The following is a 12,440-nucleotide window of genomic DNA, read 5'->3' as shown; positions in this document are numbered from 1 at the left end:
TACAGATGGGGTTACCCCTTCGCTTTACATATCTCCAAGGGCAATAAATCCTTTACAATCAGAGACACTAATGGTATACCAGACATCTGTGCAGTTTTGGACCTGGAAACTCCAAATATGCAGGAGAATCCCCAAATGGAGGAGACCTTAAGAACTCAACCTTTGAAACTCAAGTCTCAGAAGTCACAATGGGCCAGAGCCCCGAGAAGACGTCAGAAAAACAAATGAAGGACTCTTATTGAGGGACTCTGAGTCTACCTTGTTTTTTTTTCCGCTGTTTCTTTCCTTTCCTTATAGGTCGCCAGATACCTTCAGAGACCATGGATTCCTCCAATGGCAGACGGATTTAGTGTGGGAACCCACACAAGAAAACATTTATTGTAATCTCTTCTGTTTTATAAGGCAGAAGTTATATTTCAATGTTGCAGTTTTGAAGTTCACAAGTAGTTAAAGTTGTTCATTTTAGTAGGGGAACAATACCATTAGCATTGCTCCTTATTTTGACTTACCCCCTAGACTTTAAATAGCGTGGGATCTTACATAAGTAAATGTCTACTTACATGTTATATATTTTATAGTGCAGAAGCCATATTTAAATGTTGCAGATCTGAAGTTCACAAATAGTTATTGTTGTTCACTTTATTACGGGAGATGAGTTATTAGTTAATATGGTACAACATCATTAGCACTACATCTTATTTTCACTTACCCCTTAGGCTTTAAGCATGGAGTTAGTTGGCAACTCCTTAGTTCCATTGGTTCCCCCAGAACTAGTAGATGCTACTTCAGGAACCTAAATATGTTCATATTTTTTTATTTTCTCTTACTTTGTTTTCTTTCTAACAATTTCACTTTTTCTATCTTACAGCTCCCCTTCCTATCTATTCCCTCTCTCTCTCACTATGCCTTCCCCAAGTGGATCATGGACGCACCCAGTGAACCAACGAACAAAGGTTCATTCCCAGGGATCAATATTGTTAACTGCAACTGGTAAGCTTTCACAAACACTCTACACCTCAACTTTAGTCCTAGCTACAAATAATCAGACTATTTCCTGTGTCACACACTAATGGCCCCAACTAACTTAGTTTTACTCTCTCACAATGTGAGAGGTCTAAATTCTGATATAAAACGCAGGAAAGCCTTAACCCAATACACACGATTCCTACAAGAAACACACTTTGAGTCCAATCATAACCCTAAATACTGGTCGAAACACTACCCCATACATTTTCACTCTACCACAGACAAAAAAAAGAGGGGGGTATCCATTCTATTCCACTCCTCCCTAAATTTTACTTACACTGAATCTCTAATAGACAAAGAAGGTAGATATCTAATTATTAAGGGCCTTATCAATGAAGTGGAAATGATTTTCTGTAATATTTATGCCCCAAATGAAAAACAGGACCAATCCATTCATAAAATCTCTCACCTCCTCACCAACTGGCACTCAGCTAGAGTAATTTTAGCAGGAGATTTCAACGTCTCCCTTTATTCACAAACTTCCCAACCACAACCCCAACCCACACAATCACAAATTAGAAATTACAGAATAATTAAATCTATCTCCAGCACTCTGGAAGGTCACAATGTACTAGATTCCAGGTATGCGCTATATGGGGTCACTTCGGATCATACTTTTTATTCCGCAGCACATCGAAAATATTTTAAGTTTGACTACATATTTCTGAGCCAAATTTTGATCTCCAATTTGGAGTCCTCTTCCATTCACCCTTGTGTGTGGTCAGACCATTCCATAATAGTGACTAAATTAGTAGGACTTATCCCCCCAAATAATACAAGAAGTTGGACATACGATCCTACTATCATAAAAACCCTTTACACAAATATCACATTTTTCAACAACTAATGGAATTCTGGAACATTAACACAGAATCGATTGATAATCCGAACCAGATCTGGGCTGCACACAAGCCAGTGGTGAGGGGCCTCCTGATTAAATTGAAATTGAAATTAAAATGTGAATCTCAAAAATCATTTCATACATTACAAAAAGAGATAGCTGCACTAGAAAGACAACATAGACTTACAAACTCTACCAAAGTTTATAAATTGTTGCAGGATAACCGCCAAAAATTAGAAAATATACTAAACGATCAATCACTTAGAGCCGGGCTACGGCTACAAACCAAATATTATATTTATGCAAACAAATCTGACCGTTACCTAGCGAATAAAATTAGAGACAGGATCAAAGACATATCTATTCCCTCCTTACGCACAAATGCAGGCGAAATAACCTCCCACACAAAAGTAATTGTAGATACCTTTGCTAAATACTATAGCTCTTTGTATGACAGCAATAAAGTGTTCAAATCAGAACACACTTTAAGTCTCCTGAACAAGTTTCTGGAGGATGCCACCCTGCCTCACATTGACCAGCAAGACATGGAATCTCTCAACTCTGAGGTCACTGCAAACGAAGTACAAAGAGTTATTCAAGATCTGAAACCAGGTAAAGCAGCGGACCCAGATGGCTTCTCAGGTGACTACTATAAACTATTTAAATCCCTCCTCATACCACATCTAGTTAAACTTAGTAATCACATACTCCAAGGCCATACTATCCTATCAGAACTCCTAGACACAGAAATTATAGTTCTCCCCAAACCAGGTAAAGATAAGTCCCTATGTCAAAAGTATAGGCCAATCTCCCTCATCAACCAAGATTTAAAAATCTTCACTAAAATTTTAGCCAACCGGTTAAAACATCTTCTCCCTAAATGAATTCACCCAGATCAGGTAGGCTTCATCAAAAACAGGGAAGCCCCAGACAATATTAGAAGAATGATTTCCCTAATAGACTATTTGCGCACTTCTAAAACGCCCTCTCTGTTGTTAGCTCTTGACGCAGAGAAGGCGTTTGACAGGGTTGACTAGGAATATATGCTGGCCGTACTCCATTCCATGGGCTTTAGGGGACCGTTTATCAGAGCAATCCAGAGTATATACTCATACCCTACCACGTGTGTAAGGCCAATGGGTCATCAATCAGAAAGATTCCCGGTTCTAAACGGAACAAGGCAGGGGTGTCCTCTATCCCCTCTTCTTTTCACTATATGCATAGAGCCCCTGGCACAACACATCAGGAACTCCCCTGACATCACGGGAATCAGAATAGGTCAATCAGAATATAAACTTACCCTTTTAGCGGACGACATTCTCTTCTCCCTAACTAAACCTCTAATATCACTACCAAACCTATATAATACCCTTAGAAACTTCTCCACTATCTCTGGTTATAAAGTGAACCTTGAAAAATGTGAAGCCATGTCATTAGCCATACCAGACCACGCAAAAAAACTGATAGACCTAAACTTTGAGTTTAATAGGGTAAAAGACCACCTCAAATACTTAGGGATTAATGTCACAAAACATTCATCAGAATTATATCAGGCAAACTACCCCCCATTATACAAAGTAATCAAACATGACCTCATTAAATGGAGCAAACTGAGATTTTCTTGGTTTGGATGTCTATCCGCGATCAGAATGACTGTGCTACTGAAGATTTTATACTTATTTTGGACCCTGCCTATAGGCATTCCGAATTGTGATTTAGACAACCTTCAATCCAGTCTAAATATCTTTATAAGAAGTACAAAAAAAGACAGGATACTCAAAAACATACTCATGAGACACAGGCAATTGGGAGGGGTGGGCGCACCAAATCTTAGACAATACTTTCAAGCAGCTAGGCTGGCTCAAACACAAAGAGCCCAAACCCAAAAAATTGGTAAATTTGCAATTACAGATTACATGTAAAAAACTTGGTCCACACTTGTTTCATCTCTCAAACTTCTCCCTAACAGATCACTCAAGACTCCCCTAAAACTAATAATTCCATCGGATCAGATTCCGGCCATACAAAAATGGGAAAATAGAGACTTATATAGGATTGCAGACTTAGTTGACAAAAACAAACTACTGACATATATAAAACTGCCCTGGTTCTTATACCTTCAGTTATCTTCAGCAATACACAACTACCTGCCTTCTCTTTCCACTACTATGGAAAACATTTGCAGTTCCCCCTCCAGACCAAGAAATTCTATCACACAACTATACCAGTTGATTCAGTCTTCCACACAAGCCACGAAAACAAACATACATCTCAAATGGGAAGCCAATCTCAATTCAGATTTTGACATTCCTATCTGGAATAACATATTATACAATGCAAGTAAAGGCCTAGTAAGTGCGGACATGGTGGAGAACTGCCTTAAAACTAATTTCAGATGGTATCTCACCCCAATCATCATGTCACACACTTCTAGACAGAGTTCCAAACTCTGTTATAGGGGCTGTGAGATAGTTTGGAATAAATTATCACTTTTTTTAAGCAAGATCTTGGATAGCCCCATCCAGCTATCTATGAACCAAGCTTTATTAAATGTACGTTTAAGGCAATTTAACAAAGATACTAATCAGTTTATCAAAATGTTATGCACAGCCACAAGTATATGTATATCACATCATTGGAAGGAGGGGGCTCCCCACTGGGAGGAAATTTTAAGCAAAATTAGACACTTCTACAACATGTCGGCACAGGCAGCAATATTGCTAAATAACCAGGAGGCCTTTCATAAAGTCTGGTTTTACTGGAGTATGCATGACACCACTTAACAAAGACTGAGTTATTACCGGTTCTCAATGGTCAGAGATCCTATATATCTCTGTAGGTTCATGGGTCTCCCTGCTGGCCATCATTATTACTGGACACTTTGCTGGTGCGTCTGGGTCTGGGGGCACTTTTTCCCTAGTCCCCCCCCCTTTTCCCTCCTCTTCTTCTCCTTTTCCTGCCTCCTTTACTCTTCTTTCTCACCTCTTCTGAATCCAAGATCTTTATAATTCTCTAAGAGAGTATGGTGACGACGTCAAGTCCCATCATGTCTCATTATCTTTAGGCTTAATGTTGTTAAAATTTACTGTTATTGTCATCTAGAGAGTTCAAGACCACTCTATATTAGCCTTACATTTATACAAAAGCAATTGTCTTTAAAAAAATATTTCTCTGCAATATATGGTAACTGTTTTTCATTGCTTGCCTTATTGAAGAAAATGTCATTGAGCTGCAATGTATATATTGAATGTCTTGTTTATTCTTCTGTACTGAAAATTCTTTAAAACATTTTTTTTCATTTAATGTTACTCCGCAGACTGATGAACTCATACTATTAAATATAGCAATGCCAGTCAATGGCCATATTGAGTCCATGTGGATGTAAGGTGTTTAATCTGAAAATCCACCTGGCTTCCAGCTATAGGAGTATTTAATTTCTACCCCCCCCCTCTACTCAGTGGAGGCACATGGTCAATCAATATAAAGCAAAGATCTGAGACAGTGTGGCCAAATTCTGTGAAATGTCTGGCTACAGGTTGTTCATGTTGTTTCTTCTTAATAGCCATCCTAATAGCCAATCTGTGATTTGCAATTCTGGCTCTGATGTAGTCAGAAGTTTTACCAACATAGAACATCGCACAATCTTGAACTGTTGATTGGTATGTGGGTGTGTGAAAGTAGATCCTGGTATCATACCATGTCATGTCGTACAGCTTGGGCACCAGTAGCATCCCTTCTTGCCGGTGCTTAGCCAGTTACATTTTGTATAGCAGTGGCTTGGATCAGCCTTCATTAGTCAGTCACGTAGACTCGGGCCCCTTTTGTATCCAACCCTAGGAGGGTCCAGACCCCCAAATGGAAGTTGTGGATCAGTAGAGATTAGGTCCCATTTTTGTTGCAAATGTCTACCTATTCCTCCCTTGTCATGGTTATAAGTGGTGGTGAAGTTAAAGTGTCTGTTCTCAGCTTTTATTGTTTTTTATTTAGCAAGGTAATTTGGGTTCATCTAGACTCTTGATAGTCTGCTGGATGCAATGAAGTATCTCCGCTGTGATCTTGCTGAGGGGAAGGCACCCCTCTTAAAACAGGGGATCCCACCGGCTGTGGCTCTGAGGCATTCAGTCCCAAACTCTCAGGTACTTGCTGAAGATGTCTTCTATTTCGATGTGTGACTGTCCCTCCTTAAGTAAGGACTACATAAGACCTTGGTTCTGGAGAGCACCCTATTATAGCAGCAGTCGTCTTTCATGTTTTTTATCATCCAGTTTAACTCTGATATTTTGGCCCACATAATTCACAAGGCCCAATATCTTTCTCAGCTTGTGTACATCTTTATCTGTTCAATAGCAAGGGTTTTATCAGAGTCCGGTTTGATTCCATCTCCATTGATGATATGCCCAAAATAACATAATTAAGATTTTCCAAAATTGCATTTAATTATTTAATTTCAGCCCAGACTCTCTAATGGTCTGCAGCACACCGCTCAATTGCTGATCTTGTTATTCCAGTGTAGACCCATACACTATGTCATCCATGACTACTGCCGTGCTCTCATCATCCCATAAGAAGGAATTAATCTCTCTTTTAAAGATTTCAGGAGCAGAGGATATCCCAAAGGGGAGTCTACAGAAGCAAAACCAACCTACCGGTGTAATGAAGGTAATCAGTTTGCTGCACTTTGGGTCTAGGGGGATCTGCTAGAAGCCGCTGGAAGCATCCAGTGTAGAGAAGAACTTTGCACCAGCCAGTTTCAAGGGTATGTCTTCAAGCGTCGGCAGCACATATCTCTCTCTCTCTTCACTGCCTCATTCAGCCGTTTCAATTCTATGCAGATGCGTACCTTTCCGTTCTTCTTTGCAACGGGCACAATGGGGGCACACCAGTAAGTTGCTTCGACAACCTCTTCAATAACTCCCATATTTTTCATACTCAGAAGTTCCTTCTACACGTGAGACATGAGTGGTAATGGAATTCTACGAGGAGTAGTAATGCTGTATGGGACTGCATCAACTTTAAATGATATTCAGACTGGGTTGCAATTTAGAAGGCCCAATTCACCAAACATGACTTCCGTAATCTCATTTACTCTGGCGACAAGGCCCAAACCACAGGCTGCTTTCCTGCTCAATAGGTTGTTAACACACTGTTCTTGAATTACATGTACCTAAATGGTGAATTTCCTCTGCTTGTACTCGCAGCTGGCAAGAAATGTCCCTGCACAATCGATGCGGCCACTAGGACTATGAACTTTCGTTGTAACTTTCACCAGGTGAGGCTGTTGAGGCAGTTTTATGAATGCTGTAGGGTCATAACAGTGATGTCTGCTTCTGTGTCAATCTTGAAGGCAACCTTGGCTCCCAGTACAGTAAGGGTAACCAGCCAATCTTCATCTGAACTGGACTGTTCAACAACAGACCCTACAAAAAACACTTCTTGAGCCTCCTGGTTACTATCCACCTGCATCTCATTAATGGACTCAGTTTTGCACACCACTTAAAAATTGCCCATTCGGTTACACTTTCTACATCTTTTATCTTTAGCCGGGGCATATAACATTCTGATCATGGGTATGGTTAAACCGCGTGCATCGAGCCTGCTGCACCCATCCGCTTCTGGGCCTATCTGTTGCCCTTGGTCTACCGCTCACACTGTGCCTTTCACTTGCAGCTCTCCTGAACTGCTGCACTTCATCCACAATACTCTCAGACCTCATGTCAGCACTTTGCTTTTTCACCAGTTCACTCTGGCGGGCCATCCTAATAGTCCCATCTAACGTTAATTCAGCCTCCAACTGTAGCTCAGCATCTGCAATTCCTATAACTATTCTCACAGAATTCAGTTAGTTCATACAGGCTGCACACAAATGACTCCACAGATTCTCCCACACGCTGAGCACATTTATGGAAACAAGCCCTCTCATAAATCACATTACGTTTGGGTACAAAGTGAGCACTGAGTTTGTTCATGACTATTGCAAAGTCAAACTCTTCCCCTTCTTGGAATGCAAAGGCATTAAACACCAGTTCCACATTCTTCCCCATAGAGTATAAAAGAGAAATAACTTGTACTTAACCATTCTCCTTGTCTAGCTTGGAAGCAATCCTGAAGTGTTGAAACCGCTGTTGCCATGTGGGCCAAGCTGCAGGCTGAGAGAAATCAAAAGGCTCATGTGGGGTAAACTTCGACATCGTCATTAATCAGGAAACAGAAGAGCAGGCAAGTACTTCTGACACCATGTCATGAGATGCAGGATACAGCATAGAAGGTACAACTCTATTTTATTGCAGAACATAGAAGTTTACAGACTGCACAACACATCAGACTACATCAGTAACTGCGACATAGACAATAACGGCTATAGGTCACGCCCCCATTTGTTAACGTCACACTCCTACTCTCATCACACAGTCATGTTCATTCTTCTGTGCAGCAAGTAATTAGCGGACTTTGAAAATGTGATGATAGTTTTAAAAGAAGAAAATCTACAACAAACAAACTGGTAAGTTCTCCAATTCAGCTTTATCCTCTTTAGGTAGGTGTGATATCCCTTTAAATCTGAACCTGCATAAGCACTTCCTTCCTATTTAAGGAAGTGCTTACCCCTCAATCAGGGCCTGAAAATTTAAGCTGTTTATCACTTCTCCTTGCTCCTCTGTGGAGCTACTACCACATTGTGCTATTGTTACTTTAACCTTCAGGTCTTTTACTTCGCCTTCGATACCCGCTGGGTATCTACAGTTACCTCTTTTCAGACCGGGATCATCTTCCGGATTCATCCGCCAATCGGAACTTCTTTCACCACGCCGAAGTCGCGCTCACACCAAACAGACGCTGAACCTAAGAGCTGCAACTTACCTCTCAGCCTTTATTTCTAAAAGGCATTACCGCTCTCCACGCTTCTTTCCACCGCTACTGTTAAGATAAGTACCGCTCTCCACGCTACAATTTATTCATTCATAAAGGTTAAACCTTAAACACCATTGTTTGTTATTGGAGTTATCTATAACCTTTATTGTGATTTTCATCTGACTCAGTATACTGCGGTTTGGGATTCAAGCTAGTATGTCTGGACTGTGTATATATTTTATTGCGTGAAAGTGTGAGTGCGTGAAGAAATTACCTTTACTTTATCAAGCAGTCTAAACCTTTGCTTTGCTTAATCTGCTTTAATCAGCATTAACTGTTGCATTATTTTGTAACACATATGACATACTCTGAACTTAAATCTCAGTTACTCAAAATCTTTCCTGAATATTTATATATTCGTATCTTAGTGAAGTTTCATATTATTCAATCAATTACAAAATTAATGACTCACCTTAAATAAGTAAGTTTAATAAATCATTTTCTCTTGCTTATTTTAAGAAAAGAGCAACAAAATCTTTATTTTTCATATTCTAATTATCACACTATTAGATAACTTTTGGTTATCACAGTAGGCTACTGTCAGAACTAATGTGCATCTTTTGGACATAATTGGTCAGATTCTGGAATCTCTTATGGACCAAAAGACTTACTTCTTTATCTTTATAATCCTAGGTTCTTTACACATATATTATTTACACATACTACAATATTGGTGGCATTATGCGGGCATACCTTGACAGAATATGTCTTCAGTAATAGACATGCTTTTCTTTTCATAGTCTAAGCTTGTAAAGTGCACTGAAACTAAAAACACTATTGTTCTGAAGGCAACGTAATGCAGGTTATAGCTATTATTTTGAGAGGAAAATTGTTGTGTTATACTTTACTGATATATAAACATTGATACCTAGCATTAACTGTATTTGACTTATTTAATTTTCAGGTAAGAGTCCTCAGGAGTGCAGAAGGAAAGGATATGAACACATTTTTGTGTAATATGCTGCAACGATTGATGGACAATGATGTGGCTGAAGTGTACAATTTCTGCGGAACCTATACAAAAAGTGCTGATAGAAGGGCCTTTACTGACACTGCAGTTTTGATTTTTTCTTTGAGTTCCTGAATAAATGTTTCATTTTCCTCACCTGAACTATGTAAACAGCTTTCTTCATTGTCTTCCTCTAGAAGTGATTTATCTAAAACCTTATCAAATACATTTGCACCTTCATTTTGTAAACTGATGCTCTGGCATAAGTAAAGAGTTTATGTGCTTTAAAGTGAGGTAACACATTGAGATGGCAATATAAAATGTTTAGATATGCAACTTTGCAATATACTTTTTTCTTTGTCTTTTATGATTCAGATAGAGTGTGTGTTTAATTTGTTTTCCAATTTATTTCTATTTTCTAATTTATTTTGTTCTCTTGGTATCCTTTGTTGAAAATGATACCTAAGTAGGCCCAGTAGCTGCTGATTGGTGGCTGCATATGTATGCTTAATGTTATTGGCTCACCTAATGCATTTACTAGCTCCCAGTAGTGCATAGCTGCTTCTTCAACAAAGGATATCAAGAGAATGAAGCAAATTATATAATATACGTAAACAGGAAAGTTGTTTATAATTGTATGCTCTATTTGAATTATGAAAGAAAATTATGGGTTTCCTGTTTTTTTATATTATGGGTTTTTACTATGCTGAGAATTGGTAATGCTTCAGACATCAAATGATTGACAATAGTCTGTATATCTTTCTAATTAGCTTTAGCATGGACTATGTGATAACATACATAAAACAAGGACAGTATGATGTGACAAGAGTGACTGTCACATGACGTACATCAGAATTGGCTTTTCCAAATAAGGAAAATGGTGGTGAAATTTGGCAACTGGAAAACTTTTGCACAAACCATTACATCAAAGTATAATGCAAAGTTGTTTTATTATGTATAATTAAATGCTTATATGGATGTGATACACCAGGTAAGTGTTTTATTTCTGTTTATACAGCATGCTTATATGGATGTGATACAGCAGGGGAATGTTTTATTTCTGTTTATACAACATACTTATATGGATGTGATACAGCAGGGGAGTGTTTTATTTCTGTTTATACAACATGCTTATATGGATGTGATACAGCAGGGGAATGTTTTATTTCTGTTTATACAACATACTTATATGGATGTGATACAGCAGGGGAATGTTTTATTTCTGTTTATACAACATGCTTATATAGATGTGATACAGTAGGGGAATGTTTTATTTCTGTTCATACAACATACTTATACGGATGTGATACAGCAGGGGAGTGTTTTATTTCTGTTTATACAACATGCTTATATGGATGTGATACAGCAGGGGAATGTTTTATTTCTGTTTATACAGCATGCTTATATAGATGTGATACAGTAGGGGCATGTTTTATTTCTGTTTATACAACATGCTTATATGGATGTGATACAGCAGGGGAATGTTTTATTTCTGTTTATACAGCATGCTTATATAGATGTGATACAGTAGGGGAATGTTTTATTTCTGTTTATACAACATACTTATATGGATGTGATACAGCAGGGGGGTGTTTTATTTCTGTTTATACAACATGCTTATATGGATGTGATACAGCAGGGGATTGTTTTATTTCTGTTTATACAACATGCTTTTATGGATGTGATACCGCAGGGGAGTGTTTTATTTCTGTTTATACAACATGCTTATATGGATGGGATACAGCAGGGGAGTGTTATTTCTTTTTATACAGCATGCTTGTGTGGATGTGATACAGCAGGGGAGTGTTTTTTTCTCTTTATATAACATGCTTTTATTGATGTGATACAGCTGGGTGGTGTTTTATTGCTGTTTATACAACATGCTTATATGGAAGTTAAACAGCAGGGGAGTGTTTTGTTTCTGTTTATACAACATGGCATATATGGACATGATACAGCAGGGGGGTGTTTTATTTCTGTTAATACAACATGCATATATAGACGTGATACAGCAGGGGAGTGTTTTATTTCTGTTTATACAACATGTTTATATGGATATGATACAGCAGGGGAATGTTTTATTTCTGTTTTATACAACATGCTTATATGGATGGGATACAGCAGGGGGTATTTTTTTTCTGTTTATCCAACATGCTTATATGGACGTGATACAGCAGGGAAGTGTTTTATTTCTGTTTATACAACATGCTTATATGGATGTGATACAGCAGGGGAATATTTTAATTATGTTTATACAACATGCTTATATGGATGTGATACAGCAGGGGAGTGTTTTATTTCTGTTTATATAACATGCGTATATGGATGTGATACAGAAGGGAAGTGTTTTATTTCTGTTTATACAACATGCTTATATGATGTGATACAGCAGGGGAGTGTTTTATTTCTGTTTATACAACATGCTTATATGGATTTAATACAGCAGGGGAGTGTTTTATTTTTGCTTATACAACATGCTTATATGGATGTGATACAATGGGGGAATGTTTTATTTCTGTTTATACAACATGCTTATATGGATGTGATACAGCAGGGGAGTGTTTTATTTCTGTTTATACAACATGCTTATATGGACATGATACAGCAGAGGAGTGTTTATTTCTGTTTACACAACATGCTTATATGGATGTGATACAACAGGGGAGTGTATTATTTCTGTTTATACAACATGCTTATATGGATGTGATACAGCAGGGG

At 38.3% G+C, this 12,440-nt stretch overlaps 1 long non-coding RNA gene across 1 annotated transcript in view; it reads left to right on the top strand.

Annotated features, from left to right (window-relative positions):
• LOC128635768 (uncharacterized) overlaps positions 1–9,893 on the top strand; it is a 93,807-nt gene extending 83,914 nt beyond the window's left edge. The window contains exons 2-3 of the long non-coding RNA XR_008398581.1: positions 869–990; positions 9,678–9,893. This is a non-coding gene — a long non-coding RNA (uncharacterized LOC128635768). The remainder of the gene's footprint in view (positions 1–868; positions 991–9,677) is intronic.
• The last annotated feature ends 2,547 nt before the right edge of the window (positions 9,894–12,440 follow it).

This window comes from Bombina bombina, chromosome 7 (genome assembly GCF_027579735.1).
Source record: "Bombina bombina isolate aBomBom1 chromosome 7, aBomBom1.pri, whole genome shotgun sequence".
Classification (NCBI taxonomy): domain Eukaryota; kingdom Metazoa; phylum Chordata; class Amphibia; order Anura; family Bombinatoridae; genus Bombina; species Bombina bombina.
Note: the sequence above shows the minus strand (reverse complement) of the source record. Positions and strands in the feature narration are given on the sequence as shown.